Source organism: Myxocyprinus asiaticus, chromosome 30 (assembly GCF_019703515.2).
Source record: "Myxocyprinus asiaticus isolate MX2 ecotype Aquarium Trade chromosome 30, UBuf_Myxa_2, whole genome shotgun sequence".
Classification (NCBI taxonomy): Eukaryota; Metazoa; Chordata; class Actinopteri; order Cypriniformes; family Catostomidae; genus Myxocyprinus; species Myxocyprinus asiaticus.
The window spans coordinates 41,901,109-41,917,774 of record NC_059373.1 but is presented as its reverse complement, the minus strand read 5'-3'; the positions used below and the strand labels follow the sequence as shown (position 1 = coordinate 41,917,774).

General features: G+C 36.5%; 1 protein-coding gene across 3 annotated transcripts in view; it reads left to right on the top strand.

Annotated features, from left to right (window-relative positions):
* Nucleotides 1–16,666, top strand: part of thrb (thyroid hormone receptor beta) — a 219,338-nt gene that overhangs the window by 70,618 nt on the left and 132,054 nt on the right. The window contains exon 2 of one of the 3 annotated variants that reach the window (XM_051663220.1): nt 10,816–10,898. The exons of the other annotated variants lie outside the window; for them this stretch is intronic. The gene's annotated coding sequence lies outside the window, so the exon portion shown is untranslated. The remainder of the gene's footprint in view (nt 1–10,815; nt 10,899–16,666) is intronic. 3 annotated transcript variants of the gene reach the window in all.

Sequence of the window (16,666 nt, the reverse complement as noted above, 5' to 3'; positions counted from 1 at the left end):
TTAGACAATTAGCTTCTGATAGAAGATGTACTGAACTGGAGGTGTACCTGTGGATGTATTTTAAGGCCTACCTTCAAACTCAGTGCCTCTTTGCTTGACATCAATGGAAAATCAAAAGAAATCAGCCAAGACCTCAGAAACATTTTTTGGGATCTTCACAAGTCTGGTTCATCCTTGGGAGCAATTTCCATATGCCTGAAGTTACCACATTCGTCTGTACAAACAATAGTATGCAAGTATAAACACAATGGGACCACGCAGCCATCATACCGATCAGGAAGGAGACGCATTCTGTCTCCTAGAGATGAACGTAGTTTGGTGCAAAAAGTGCAAATCAATACTAGAACAACAGCAAAGGACCTTGTGAAGATGCTGGAGGAAACAGGTAGACAAGTATCTATATCCACAGTAAATCGAGTACTATATCGACATAACCTGAAAGGCTGGAAGAAGCCACTGCTCCAAAACCACCATAACAAAGCCAGACTACAGTTTGCAAGTGCACATGGGGACAAAGATCTTACTTTTTGGAGAAATGTCCTCTGGTCTGTTGAAACAAATAAGTGAACTGTTTGGCCATTGTTATGTTTGGAGGAAAAAGGGTGAGTCTTGCAAGCCGAAGAACACCATCCCAACCATGATACATGGGGGAGGCAGCAACATGTTGTGGGGGTGATTTGCTGCAGGAGGGACTGGTGCACTTCACAAAATAGATGGCATCATGAGGAAGGAAAATTATGTTGATGTATTGATGCAACATCTCAAGACATCAGGCAGTAAGTTAAAGCTCGGTCGCAAATGGGACTTCCTAATGGACAATGACCCCAAGCATACCTCCAAAGTTGTGGCAAAATGGCTTAAGGACAACAAAGTCAAGGTATTGGAGTGGCCATCACAAAGCTCTGACCTCAATTTGTGGGCAGAACTGAAAAAGCGTTTGTGAGCAAGGAGGCCTACAAACCTGACTCAGTTACACCAGTTCTGTCTGGAGGAATGGGCCAAAATTCCAGCAACTTATTGTGAGAAGCTTGTGGAAGGCTACCTAAAATGTTTGACCCAAGTTAAACTATTTAAAGGCAATGCAACAAAGTGTATGTAAACTTCTGACCCACTGGGAATTTGATGAAAGAAATAAAAGCTTAAATAAATCATAGTGTATCAAAAGTAGTTCAATAATAGTTAATCAAAAGTAGTGATCCTAACTGACCTAAGACAGGGAATGTTTTCTACGATTAAATATCAGGAATTGTGAAAAACTGAATTTAAATGTATTTGGCTAATGTGTATGTAAACTTATGACTTCAACTGTGTGTGTGTGTGTGTGTATATATATATATATATATATATATATATAAAATGTTTATATACATTACGTAACGTAGTAATTACTAGTGCTGTCAGTCGATTAACATTTTTAATCATGATTAATCGCAGATTTTGAAAGTGCTCAAATTTGACTCTGTATACTTCTTTTGTCAAAATGCATTAATTTCCTTTTTAGGAAAGAAAACAAAACAAGATGTAACAATATAATGCTTTATTAACATTTCCAAAACAAAGCCTTCCACATTATAATGTTAAAATTGCACTAAAATAGCACCAATTCAAGTAACATTAAATATTTCCCAAAGTCTAAGTGGGAGTTTGACTAATTGAAAGAACTAGTCCCCATATGTTGCATATTCATTGCAGTGGGCATTTAATATCTCTTAAACTCTCATCCTCCACAATATTAATCTACCGGTAGACTGTGGGTTTGTTACAGCAATTGTGAAGCCACATTTATATTTCACGTCAGGGCGCCAGCGTCTAGCAACACTTTGAACTCCTGAAAGGTGCTGCAGACAACGTTTTTGTGATTGTTAAGACTTGATGTTTTTCTATGATATTTAAGTGCACATTACAGAGGATGCAAAGTACTTGATTTCTGTCACAAGTCTCATCTGGGCTTGTTTTGTACAACAAAATAGTGTTATGAGGTCCTTTCTCCATCACAGATGTGTGTGTTGTGATGTGTGCGTCAGTGCAATGACTCCGGGTGGACACAAGGGTACATCGTGATTAAGAACAATTAACTCGTTAAACTTTTTAAATTAATCAAATACATTAACGTGTTAATTTTGACAGATCTAATAGCACTAATATTTGTAATAATAATAATCATATATTTTAAATCAATTACAAACATGACCTGAACCTGATGATTTATCGGGAAATACCTATATTAACTGCCCCCACTTAATGTTTTGGCTGGTTGGATTTCCTGTAGAAGTGTTGTCTGTTTTTCATATATTTGTGTTCAAAACAGAACTGCCCATTTACAGGACATGCATAAGTCAAACTGTCAACACTGTGTTACCCTGTCAGGATAACAGATTTAGAATAAAGGCATCTCTTTTCTGTTTTGACTCTAAACTCTGTGATTACCTCTTCAGAATCTTACTGGACTCCCTCCAGTGACTGAAAGGAAAAGTTCACCACACAAAACCATTTCAGCTCACTCCTGATATTGAGAAACACAGTCTATTGTTCTACTGCAATTCTTAACCTCTCCCCCAATCTCTTTTGTGCAAATTTTCCAGATTAGTTTTGTTTGGATAGAAACCACAGCAATTGAAGTTTGTAGTATGTGTAAATTTTTGTCTCACCGGCCACTGTGGCTAGTGAGGCTCCAAAGTCTTTTTTTATTCCACATTTTCCCTTTTTTCTGAATTCCATGCTTTAAAGTTGAATTCAATTTCATCATCAAAATTTTGTCTAATCTAATGAATCCAAACTTTGGTCAAAAGGATAATAGAACAATTACTTTTCAACAGTCCATTGCATTATTGTGCTTTTGTAAAGATCCTCTCAACATAATCTAAAACACAACATGTGTTTTCTGTCAAATAAATTGCTGCACAACAGAGAATCACTTTATAAATGAAAACATTGCTGGAAACTTGTATTTAGTACAGCAGCACTTGCTTGTGAGATAGGTTCAATACTACTACTACTACTGATAATAATACAAATAATTATAATAATAATAATGATAAAATATATTTGACTGAACACAAGTAATATATTTCTTTCACAATTTCTTACATTTAAAGTGTCAAGCTTTTATTTTGATGTGAAGGCATTTCTGGTTCTGTGTTTATGATGGTAGATTCACACTTCTGGAAAAGATGTTGGTTATATGACCTAGTGTGATTATTGAAGCATAAAATGCTGGGATTTAATTATATAAATAGATAGACTGTATTTGATTAATTTTCCACTTTTAAAAGTATTAGAAGTCATTCTAAAAGAAGTAATAGAATTCAAATGAGTGTGTGAGCATGTAAAACTGTCATGTGTCACTGTCGAGAAGGTGCTCCGTATTACCAGTACTGTAGAAACACTGGTTTCATTACATCTTTTTATTTTAGTTTCCATTTGGTACTGAAGTAACCATATTTTGGCATCACTAAATCTGAAGCTCTCAACTCAGGTTAAATATTTATTTTGCCTTGGTTCTTAAGATTCAGCGTAAGCGCTGAAAAGCACTGCAAGAAAAACAAAAGTTTGTTGGTTATTTTCTACGATGTTGTAAATAAAGTGTAAATAAAGACACATTTTGACAACTAACTGTTCTCTGGATTCAGCGTTCAAAGTGTGGCAGATTAGAATCATCACATTTTTAAAAGATATATTTAACATAGATTTATTTGGGGCACTTACCATATTTTCCGGAATACATTTTTTCAACATGCAAGGTTTTGCAATTTATAATCCGGAGCGACTTATATACATAATTTATATGCAATTAATGTTGGCCGTTCAAATGCACGCACACCAAAACACATATGCTTATGCTCAAACAGATGAAAACATCAGTCATAAAGATGGTTGAAGCATTTTAAAGTGGCCAAATCAGAATATTTTGCCTTTACAAAGTACTTTATGCGACCAGTTTAAATATTCTGTCCCATCGTAACATTATTGTTTTAACAAACTCTAGACTGCTGTCAAATGCAACTCCTCACATGCATATAAAATGATGTTTCATCACACTCGTAGTAAAACATTCATTCAGTGAACTGGATCAATAATGCATAGCAAAGAGGTTTTCAAATATCAGAAATATCCACAGATAGACATTTGCTAACATTAATGAATGAATGAAGCAGGTATATTGTTTTACTCAAAGACTAAAAACTGTTTATTTGTATTCAGCATAGAGATACAAAGCATAGAGATCTGTATTTCCTGAGGTAATTTTCTTCATGAAGCGCATCTGACCTGTGAGCGGCTGACTGATATTTCAAACTCTGTCAGTGAGACTTATATGTGTTTTCTTTTCTCTCAACAACATGATTTTGACCAGGTGTGACTTATAGTCATGTGCGACTTTATTTCCGGAAAATATGGTAGTAGCAGGTAAAGTAGATTTCAACATGCAAAACTATATTCTTATTTGTTCTACTGAATGAACCAATTTGCTTAAATGTCTGTGAAATAATCGGTACTTGTTACTTTTAGACACATTTCTGCTAATGTCTTCTGAGCTTTTTGTACAGCCGGTCACGGACCTACACTTAAAAGAGTTTTTTAATGCCTGTCTATTATTCTGATATCAACTATTTTAGATAAACCACTAAGCGTCACATAAAAACTAAATAAATTCTGGTGGTCACTTTACATGTCCGTCAGATGGTCTGTTCCTGTATAAGTGTGCATTTTTGCCCAGAATAAGATGCAAAGTGGACCAGATTTTATGCCAGTAGTCAAAAGTCTGGCTATGCAAGACTATATGCATGTGACGAGATTCAGATTTTAATACTAGCACTGGAACTGTAAAAAACATTGAGCAACCCACAGTAATATATGTCTTAAACTTGACTTGAACTGAGTGCTGAGTTTATTGTCAGTGAAGAAAGGCTAAATGTAGCATTTCACTTTTCTCACACAATTCTCACCATAGCAACATTCAAGAAAGAACATTTTTCTTGACGATTACCTCAGCAGGCAGCAGCCGAAGATTATAATTTCAGTACCACATCTTCCTTTTGAAGAAGTTCTGTTAATGAGGTTACATGGTCCCTACATGATCAGTTTTCCATACCTGCTGAGCCAATCAGAAAAGAGAAAACTCACACTGCATTTAAAATGATTCATGGGAAAATGGTTTGGCTTCCTGGAGATTGTGGCTCCTGGTATCAGTTCAGAATAGGTTTGAATTTGTCCTAATGTCAACATTAAGCAACGTTCACAACCTATTTTCCTCCACAATGTGAAGTATTTCTGAGTGAAACAGTATATTCAATGAGAAAAAAGGTAGGGCGGGACTTGAGTTTAACACCAGAATAAAGTTAGAACATCCCCGCATATCCCAATGTGAACACTTTATATTGTTTAATTTATCACTCTTCATTATTATTGACACTACTTTGACATTAAAGTTAACCTGGATTAAATGAGTTTCTTAACTATTGTGGATTTTAGAAAGGCTGCATTACTTAAAACAGTAGCTGAAAACAATAGCTCAGTAACTACTGGATTTTCCGGAAAATAAGTCAAGGTTTTTTCATCATCTGAAAGGCCCTGCGACTTATCATCCTAAACAACCTATATACATAATTTATACGTTACTGATGCCGGCCGGTCAAACACACGGGCACCAAAACAGATGAAAACATCAGTCATAGAGATGGTAGAAGCATTTTAAAGTTGCCAATTCAGAATATTTTGCCTTTAAAAGTACTTTATGCAACCAGTTTAAATATTCTATCCATCATTACATTACTGTTCGAACAAACTCTAGACTGCTGTCAAATGCAACTCCTCACATGCCCATAAAATGACGTTTCATCACACTCGTAGTAAAATATCCACAGTCGCTAATGTTAATGAATGAATAGAAAACAGCAGGCATAGTGTTTTACTCGAAGAATAAAAGCTGTTTATTTGTGCACAGTATGCTACAGGTGTTATACAACCCCAATAAACAAAAAGACTGGGACAGTATGAAAAATGCTAATTAAAACAAAAAGGAGTGATTTGTAAATTATATTCACCCTTTGCTATATTGAAAGCACTATAACTCACATTATATGATGTTTTACCTTGTGAATTTCATTATTTCTTTTTTTTTTTTATGTTCAGTAATTTCAAATCAGATGATTGCAACACGCTCCAAAATGTTGGGACAGTCCAGTGTTTACCACTGTGAAACATCACCATTTCTTCTAGTAACACTTTAGGCACTGAAGACACAAGTTTGTAAAGTTTAAAAAGTGGAATTTTACCCCATTCATCCATTATGCAGGTCTTCAACTGCACAATTATACGGGGTCTTCATTGCTGTATGGTGTGTTTCATAATGTGCCACACATTCTCAATTGGAGATGGTCAGGACTACAAGCAGGCCAATCTAGCATCCACACTCTCTGCTTATTCAGCCAGTATGTGGTTTGAAGTTGTCCTGCTAAAAATTCCAAGATGTCCCTGGAAAAGACGGTACTGGATGGCAGTATATGCTGCTCCAAAAATTGTACATATCTGTCTGCATTAATGGTGCCCTCACAGATGTGCGAGTTACCCATGTCATGGGCACTGACACACCCCCCTGGCCCATACAGACACTGGCTTTTGGACCTGATGCTGATAACAGTTTGGATGGTTCTTGTTTTTCAAAAACTATTTGAAATGTGGACTCATCAGACCAAAAAACATGGTTCCACTGTCCTACTTTCCATCTAAGATGAGACTGAGCCCAGAGAAGTCGGCAGTGCTTCTGGACAGTGTTGATGTATGGCTTCTCCTTTGCATAGTAAAGTCTTAACTTGCATCTGTGGATGCAGCAGCGAGTGGTGTTGACTAACAAAGGTTTACTAAGTTATCCCAAGCCCATGTTCATGATATCCATTACAGATGAATGATGTTTTTTAAGACAGTGACGTCTGAGGGATCAGAGATCAGAGTTGTTTTCGTCTTGCCCTTTACGCACAGAGATTTGACCAGATTCCTTGAATCTTTTAACTATATTGTGCACCGTAGAGGGTGAAATGCACAAAATCTTCCAATTTGTTTTTGGGGAACATTGCTCTCAAAGTGCTGGATTATTTGCTGAAGTATCTGTTGGCAAATTGACAATCTCGAATGATCCTTGCTCTTGAAGGACTAGGCTGTTTTTGGAGGCTCCTTATATACTATGACACGATTGTCCCACCTGTTTAACATCTCCTGTTTCACATTGCCTTGTTATTTTAACTCGTCAAATTTTTTTTAGTCTTAAATTGCCCGTCTCAACTTTTTTGGAGCGTGTTGTAATAATCTGATTTGAATTTACTGTAAATAAAATAAAAAAAATAAAAAATTAAAATTAAAAAAATAATATATATATATATATATATATATATATATATATATATATATATATATATATATATATATATATGAAATTCACAAGGAAAAACATCATATAATGTGTAGTTGTAGTGCTTTCAATATAGCAAAGGGTGAATATAATTTACAAATCACTCCTTTTTGTTTTATAAGCATTTTTCATACTGTCCCTTTTTTGGAATTGGGGTTGTAAACAGATGTGGCTTACTTTCATGAAACATAAACAGAATATGTTTATGTTTTAAGATTACTTAAAGCAAATTCTCCCATTTCTCCCATTTAAAACAAGCACATTTGACATCTGAACTGGTGAAAGGAAGTCAGGTGGCTTCTGCCTAGTGTCTGCTGGATACACCCTCTGTCAGTAAGACTTATACACAGATGCAACGTATGTGTTTTTTTTTTTTTTTCTCTCTCAACACCATGATTTTGACCTGGTTCGACTTACAGTCAGGTGCGACTTCATTTCCAGAAAATACAGTAGTCTAGGTGACATCAACCAAAAAGGCAAGTCAATGCAGATGAAATATAAGAAAGACAGACATTTTTTAGAAGAGAGCACAACAGTGGCCATACACTTTTAAGCCATCTTGGTTCCAGAAGTACTTTTCCTTTTAATTTCTTACACAGGGATTTCATTTTGAGTTGTAAGCCGCATGAACCAAACCAACCAGTTCCGAGGTGAATCACAACATTACAAACTCTGATTTGAAGCAAAGAAGTATTTGAAAATCAGACAAAAAGACAAATGTACAGGACTGTGTACTTCACGTCTTTAATGAGGGCATGGACTACAATCCCATGAAGCTTTGCAAATGAGGTAATCAAATTAAAAACAACAGGAACATAGTTGATTATATGTTTATTTTAATTTAATTTTATTTTATTGCAACATATTCAGATATTTGCAAATATCTCAGTACTTTAGAGTGTAGGTAAAAAGACTAGATTGTGTGGTTCACAAATCAGTCTGAATGATTCATTAGCGAATGATCTAATTGATTGATTGAGTTTTAAAAATCCCTTTCCAGTAATCACAAACAGCTAGAAAGGTCATAGAAGCAAAGGTTTGGCGAGCAGAGATGTGTTTAAGGTACAACCTGAAAGTGTTCGTTGAATAAACTGTGGATCTCAGATGCTTTGGTTTCGTCTGCTCTTTCATGTGTGCTCTTGCACCACTGGTGACAAATGGTGTTGCATGCTAAATATGAATATTACAATTTGAAGTGTTGCAATAAGCGTAGGGGATGCAAGCAAAACTTTCATTTCCCCATAACCCTCTGGAGTCGACGGAGGCACCGACACGAACACTTGTTGTTTTGTTTTTGTAGCAATGGCAACGACTTAAAATACTCTGTCATTAATGGTCATACAGATAAGAGGAAGACATTATTTGAAACTGTAAAGGGTCTACTTTTATTTGTGTCCACTCACAATAATAACAAAATGTTGTGTTTTGTAAAATACAGAAAACAAACAGGATGCACTTTCTGACGCCTCCATCTCTGTGAACATTTGTCTGGAGCATGTCACAAAAATGAGTTTACCCTCATCCTGACACACCCATTAGCAGAGCGCGCTATTCATACTATAATTGCCTGGTATGAGCTGTACAAATATGGTAAACACCCCCATCAATGCTTAAAAAATGGTGTCAAGCTTTATCAGATTCAATGATTTTCCATCGCTTTTGGGTGATGGTACACTACACACGTGATGAAGCTCTCCTAGATGATCCTGGATAGTGGGGGACAGTGAGGAAAAATTCACCTTTTCCTCAGAAGAAGAACGTGACTCTGATAATGAATGGCTGTATTTTAAGTAGCGACTTGATCCAGTGGAGGATGTAATTTCTGATAAGTCATTTATTCATATATTCATTGTTTACTTACTGTGTGATAATAGGGTACAACAGGGAAAAAGGCTCCGTGGGGTAAAATGCTCCTTTGATTTTATTTTCTCCCAAACCACTAAATAGCATTATTTTTATTCCATATTATATATTATTCCAATCACAATGGAGATTTATTTGTTTATAGAATACTTGAGAGGCAATGAAATGTCAAATGTGATCGAAATGGTGCACCCTTTTCTGAAGTTTTTATTTTGAACAAGCATTATCTTAATTTGTTACTCTAAATGCGTCTTGCTGTCTCAAAAGTATTTGCAATATTTGACAAATTATGCCATATAAATATTTCCCAAATAAGTACACTACTTTTCGAAAAAAGTAGTTACGCTTTAGTAATTGTGCACTATGTTGTAAATAAACTACAAAAAAAAAAAAAAAAAACATAATTTTATTTGATCTCCACACATTCTTTCTTTTTGTTTCCTCACAGTGGCATTCTACATTGATAGCCCCATTAGGGTGTGAGCCATTATCACCTTAGGAGTGAAATACATCAATATATGGCCTTTGACACCCCTGCATACAGCCTTTCTAAAACAAAAGGTGTCATACAAAAGTAAAATCAATGTGGTGTTTTATGTGAATGAATGGCCATACAATATGTTGTAACAAAGACTCTGGTCTACAAAATCCAGTACTCAAAAGTCTTATGAAAATAATATATATATTTATGATCCTATCTCAGTGTCCTTAATTTCTTTTTTTTACTAGTCAAGTTTAAACTTGATTTTCTCGAAAATGCAAATGTGTACATATATGTTGCTCACATATTATTGTAGCACAATTTGTGCTGAAACCTCACAAGTGATTTTTTTTGTTGAACTTTTAGAGATGCAAACCAGCATATCATTGAAAATGTTAGACAACATTCAATAAAGGCACTGTAAAAAAACACTCAATGTCCTGTCAATATGAAATTTCGATAACTTCCTCAAACAAGAGTCATTGCTGACTCATTTTGCACAGTTTATGTTCATTTTGAAATGTAATTTGTTGTCTATTATAGTACCTAAACACAGTACTTATAGCTTTCCACAATTTCAATAGTGTGTTCACCAATACAGAGTTTTTGAGTTGGGTGTAGAATTACCAGAAATCAATACACATATCTTTAGTTTTTCCAGTATTCAGATATAGACCTGCCTCCCGACACCACTTAACAAAATACTCAACAACAGGGCTGTGATCTTTCTCCTCGGCAACCAACAAACTCACTATTACTGTGTCGTCAGCATACTTCAAGATATACCGATTCTCAAATTGACTATGACGGTGTAAAGAATATAAAGGAGCGGAGAAAGTACACACCCCTGAGGGGAGCCAATTGATGTAGTTTTTGGACCTGACACTCTGTTGTTAACTCTAACTCTCTGAGATCTGTTTGTAAGGAAATCAAATATCCAAGCTGCCATAATAGAGTTTCCACCATAACACTCTATGAGCTTGTTAACCAACAGACTCGGCTTGATTGTGTTAAAAGCTGAAGAGAAGTCTACAAATAATAACCTTGCATGATTACCTCTTTCCTCCAGATGTTTGTATAACAAATCAAGCAAGGTCAGGTTTGCATCCTGAACACCTCTACCGGATCTATAGGCAAACTGCATCGGGTCCAGTAAGTTACTTGTTTTTTCTATTGAATTATATTTTATCAATTTGTCTTCATAACAAGTGAAGTCAGGGCCACCAGTCTATAGTCTTTCAAACCTTAGGGCGATTATGTTTAGCAATAGGAACTATAATGGACTGTTTCCAAAGTTTTGGGACATAATGCATGTTGATTGACCAGTTAAAAATAAAGGTAAAAATTGCATACTGATTAAGCACCCTACCACCAATTCCATCTAGACTCGGACTCACTATAGTTTTGCACTGTTTAAACAGTTTTATAACACACTGATCCTTATAACAAGTTTCTATTTGACTACGATCCTGTATAGGCTGTTTAAGTCAAGTCAAGTTTTTATTTGTATAGCGCTTTCCACAACACTTATCGTTTGAAAGCAGCTTTACAGAAAATCATGCATTAACAAAAAATGAAACCGTAATATCTATAAAGTCTTAGAGTGATCATTGTGTAGTTTGATTAAATATGATTGTAAATTGTGTATAAAAATTAAATAATTATTGTATTTAGAACCCCTGTGAGCAAGCTGAAGGCGACTGTGCAAGGAACACACACACACACACAAAAAATGTTGGTTAATGGAGAAAAATAACCTTGGGAGAAACCAGGTTCACTGTGGGGTCCAGTTCCCCTCTGGCTAACCAGCATGAATATAATGCAAATATGTAAGGAATAATTGACGACGGACCGTTGAATTGTTTAAAAATAATGCACACCCGAGGTGGTAATGCCGTCACGACGTGCAGCGGAGCATTATTTTTATACAATTCAATGGGACAGAATCAATTATTCCGCTTATACCACGGTTACCACACCTTAAGACATCGTTCAGTGTTTTATCTCAAGATATTTTCTGGTTTTTGTCTCTAAAACGCTCTTGTGAGAGGAACTACTTTCTTCCGCCACATATTCAGCGTCTTGCTTTAATACAGTCGGAGTCTTCGTTGCTAATTCGAAAACGTCACATTAGAACTAGCAACGGAGACTTGTGCTGCTTTACTCGAGGACTTACTGGAGTAACAAGTTAGTGCGTTTGTGCATGTGTGTGAGAGTTTGTATTTGAGGGATTGAAAGAGAGAAACTCAGAAAATGAGATATCTCGCTTCTGGGATTACCTTTTTTTGTTGCAGTTTTCGTCAGAAGTAACATCGCTTAAAAATCGCCAAGATGTATGTTGCCATATTCCCGTTATAAACCTTAACAACTTTTTTTCATCCCTACCGAGATGCAGGAGTGCGCTGACATGACGACTGTTTTTCTGTCACCAGTATGTTTGGGCTTTAAGTGTGTGCGTTACACATATAATGTCTGTGTGTCCACGAGTGTGGGAGTGTGTGTGAGAGAGGGGGAGCTCGAGGGTTTTTCCCAGGGATATTTCAGATAATATAGAAACCGTTGTATTGATCAAGTGTATCTAACTTTGCTCAAGCCTTCGTTGCTAATTCGAAAACGTCATTTTAGAACTAGCAACGGAGGATGCGCTGCTTCTCTCTCTCTCTCTCTCTCTCTCTGTCTGTCTGTGTGTGTGTGTGTGTGTGTGTGTGTGTGTGTGTGTGTGTGTGTGTATGTGTGTGTGTGAGCGAAATGGGGGGTAGCACTGTGCTTTCCACTACAGCGATGTGAGGCTGATTAGGGCAAAATATATTGAAACATTAAAAGTTATTTCGGATAATAGAAATTGTTATATTGATCAAGTCGCGGGGGTGTGGCTCTATTTGTCGGTCGCGACTTGAGTCTCAGTGCGTGTGTGTGTGTGTACGTTTGTGAGCGTGTGTAATTGCATAGGAGACGAGGGAGCACGAGGGCTCTTATTAACCAAAACTGAAACAAATGTTGGATTAGACATTGTTTGACATTCTTAACCGATTTACTTAAACCAGTGTCTTTGTTTTAACTGGTTATTTTGTTGTGGTAGCCTGTAGGGCTATTGGAAATAACTGAATTAATGGATAAGTGATATGGAACCGTTATGCGGTCAAGACCTGGAAGTACTTTATAGCCGTGCGTTTCCTTGAAAAATAATTGCACACCTTAGAACGTCTGTGAACCAATCAGAATCAAGCATTCAACAGCCCCGTGGTATAATAGTTATCTATGTGCAGTGCAGGTCATGGTTTAAGATTAGTAAACTACGTAAGTGTTAAGGGCCAGTGTTTAAAAAAAAAAAAAGATTAATAACTAATGTCTTTGAAGTCCATCCTGGATGAACTGCAGATGTTCACATAGATGCATTGGTCTTTGTTAGTTGGCTGAAGAAGGTGTTTGTTGGCAATTAAATGATAGTCTATGTATTCCATTTAAGCAGTGTAGTCCATCAATAGACAAAGGTGATGCAGACAGAGATCAACGAGGTGCATCGTAGTTCAGCTGGCAGGTCATTTCGGTGAGGTTCGGTGGGTTCCATCCTAAATCCAGGGTTGAGGCAGTGGCATATGAAGTATCCAATGTCTTACAGTTGGAGTTAGCATCAGTTCATCCTCTGAAGTCCATTGTAAAAAACTGAAGTGATGTATGGCTAGCACCGGCTGCATTTAGTCTTCATCACTCAGAGAAACATAGCAGTGGAGTCCGACACTAAGCCGGAACGGAGCTAGATCTGGCCGAGATCCCTGATAAGAGCAAGTCATTTGTAACTCTGATAAGTGCAGTCTCTGTACTGTGATAGGGCCTAAATCCTGACTGAAATTGTTCATATATACCATTTTTCTGTAGAAATGAACACAGTTGGGAGGACACTAACTTTTCTAGTATTTTCGACATAAATAGTAGATTTGAAATCGGTCTGTAATTAGCCAGTTCTTCAGGATCAACTGTGGCTTCTTAATAAGTGGTTTAATAACTGCCATTTTAAAGTTTCTTGGGGCATGTCCAAAGGATAGCAAGGAGTTAATAATATTAAGAAGAGGCTCTTTTAAGAGCTTAGTTGGTATTGGATCTAACATACATGTTGTGGCTTTTGATTTTTTGATAAGTTTTGTTAGCTCTTCATGACCTATGACAGCGAAGGATTGAAGTTGCTCGTGAGGAAAATTATGAGACACTGTTTTCTGAGGTGCTGTGACAGTTGATTGCATAGTTCCAATTTTTTATTTCAATTTTATCAGTAAATAAATTCAAGAAGTCATTACTCTTGTGCTGCGACGGAATATCTGGTTCAGTTGATGCTTTATTCCTAACCAATTAAGGCACAGTATAGAATAAACACCTAGGATTGTTGTGGTTATTTTCTATGAGTTTGCTAAAATATGCTGACCTGGCAGCTTTTAGTGCCTGTCTGTAGCTACAGACACTATCCTTCCATACACCGCAAAATACCTCTAATTTTGTATTCTTCCACTTGCGCTCCATTTTCCAAGCTGCTCTCTTGAGAGCATGAGTGTGATCATTGTACCATGGTGCGGGGCTTTTTTCTTGAATTTTCTTTAACTGAAGGGGGGCGACACTATCAAGTGCTAGAGAAGACTGTATTTATATTTTCTGTTATTACATCAAGTTCTTCTAGACTTTTTGGCTGTGAGACAATGTGAGACAAATCTGGAAGTTTATTAGTGAAGCTTTCTTTAGTGGTCGAAAAGAATAGTTCTGCCTGAACGATAGCATGATGTAGATTGAGTGACATAAGCTGATCGCAGCAAACAAGAGACAAGGTAATGGTCCGAGATGTCATCGCTCTGTGGCAGAATTTCTATAGTATCTACATCTAGCGTATGATTATGGCAATGAGTTGGTCCTGTCACATTTTGTCTGACTCCAAGAGAGTTGAGAATACTGGTAAACGCTAATCCCAATGTGTCATTTTCATTATCTATGTGAATGTTGAAGTCACCTACAATTAAAGCTCTATCTACATGAACTACAAGATCTGATAGAAAATTTGCAAATTCACCAAGGAAATCTGAGTATGGCCCGGGTGATCTATATACTGTAGCAAGGGCAAAAGAAGACAGAGATTTTTTTATTTATATCTAATGGTGTCACATTAAGCATTATTAGTTCAAAAGACTTAAACTTATATCCTGTCCTCTGAGTAACACCAAAACCTTCACTGTAAACTGTAGCAACACCGGAGACACAAATATATGGGGAAATTCCCTTGGTAAGTAATATGGGTACAAAGATACCGTGAGCATCTCAATGTCTTTGGTGTATAGTCATTCTCTCACCACAACAGTTTTACACCAATGTTCATTCATGTACGAACATACCCCTCTACCGCGCGTCTTTCCTGTAGTCCCAGTATCTTGATCAGTATGTAGTGGACTACCAAACCCATCAATCTCCCCCCCCACCCACCCCCTGCTTCCTCGCTTTTTGACGGGATGCGTTGGGATAAGCATTGCAATTAGATCCTGGAACCAATTCCTGAATATTCAGGAAGGTAAGATTTTTACGCCCGAGAGGTTTTTTTTTAAATCACCCACACTCCAAAATAAGATCACTGCAAGCATAATGATCCATTTCCAATCCATAGCATTAATCAAAAAGAGAAACAAAGCAGCATAACAGAGAAACAAACATAAAAGCACACACACGCCACACCTCTGCTGCCAGTCGCTGCACGAGCATGCGCCCTCTCGAAGAGACGAATTTACACTGCAAAACAACCATTTTCTTATTATTTTCATAATACTCAATACATAAAAATATCTAAACATCCTTAAAACACAAAAAATATTTGAGAAACCGAATGATTCAAAGTCTTGTTTTCAGATAAATCTTTCTTTTTGGTGGGGTAAAAAAAAAAACTATTGCCAGTGGGGTAAGAAAAATAAACTTGTTTTCCCTTTGATTTTTTTTCTTACCCAGTTGGCAGTAGTTTTTTTCTTGATATAAGCAGAAAAACGGTTTCTGAGGAAAAACTGTGTAATTTTACTTTTTTTGTTTTGTTTTACATTTTTCGGCCAAAACGGAAAGTTATTAGACTTCTGTTTTTGCATATCATTTATTTAAAAAAAAAAATTATAGAACATGATCAATGTTTTAACAACTTTAAATTTAAATACATTTATAAAGTCACACAAACCCAATACAATAAATGTCACATTTACATTTGTCACAACTATTTGCTAATGTAATTCCTTTTGGGGTTTTTTCACAGATTATGATACACAATAATTTTTCATGGTAATTAAATAATAAAATCACTAGTTTATATGCTTTTAGATTTTTTTTGTACAGACATATTGATTTTCATATCCTACTTTAATTAGCTTAAATAGACATTAAAGTGTCAGTTTTCAGCGTGTGAGGCATTGTGGCTTTGTTTTATTCTGGACAGATGTCATCTGAATGGCCAGTTGTGCTCCATATTTAAATCTAATAACATTCTCAGCTCTAGTTGACAGAGAACAATGAGGAGTTGAATCCAGTCAGGTACAGTATAAACCAGCACACCACAGCAGGAAGTTTCTGTTGGACTGGTCTACTGTCTCAAAGTTCATCCTTCTCATGTGTCTGTGTGTTGTTTTGTTGGGGTTTTGTGGCAGAAATGACTACACCATTACAAGCGCACTACACAGGGATCCTGGCATTCACAGAGAAGTCATTTGCAGGAGTTGAGAATAAAAGAGGGCAATTTCTTTGTTCTGCTGTTCAGAAACAATATAATACTGTAACACAGTAGTGGTATTGTCTTACTGCAGATGTAGCTGTTTTTCTTTGACTGAACTCTGTGGATGGTGGCTAGTGGTGATGTGGTGTAGTAGTTAAAGATCTGGGCTAGTAACCGACGGGCTGTACAGTCAAACCCTGCACAG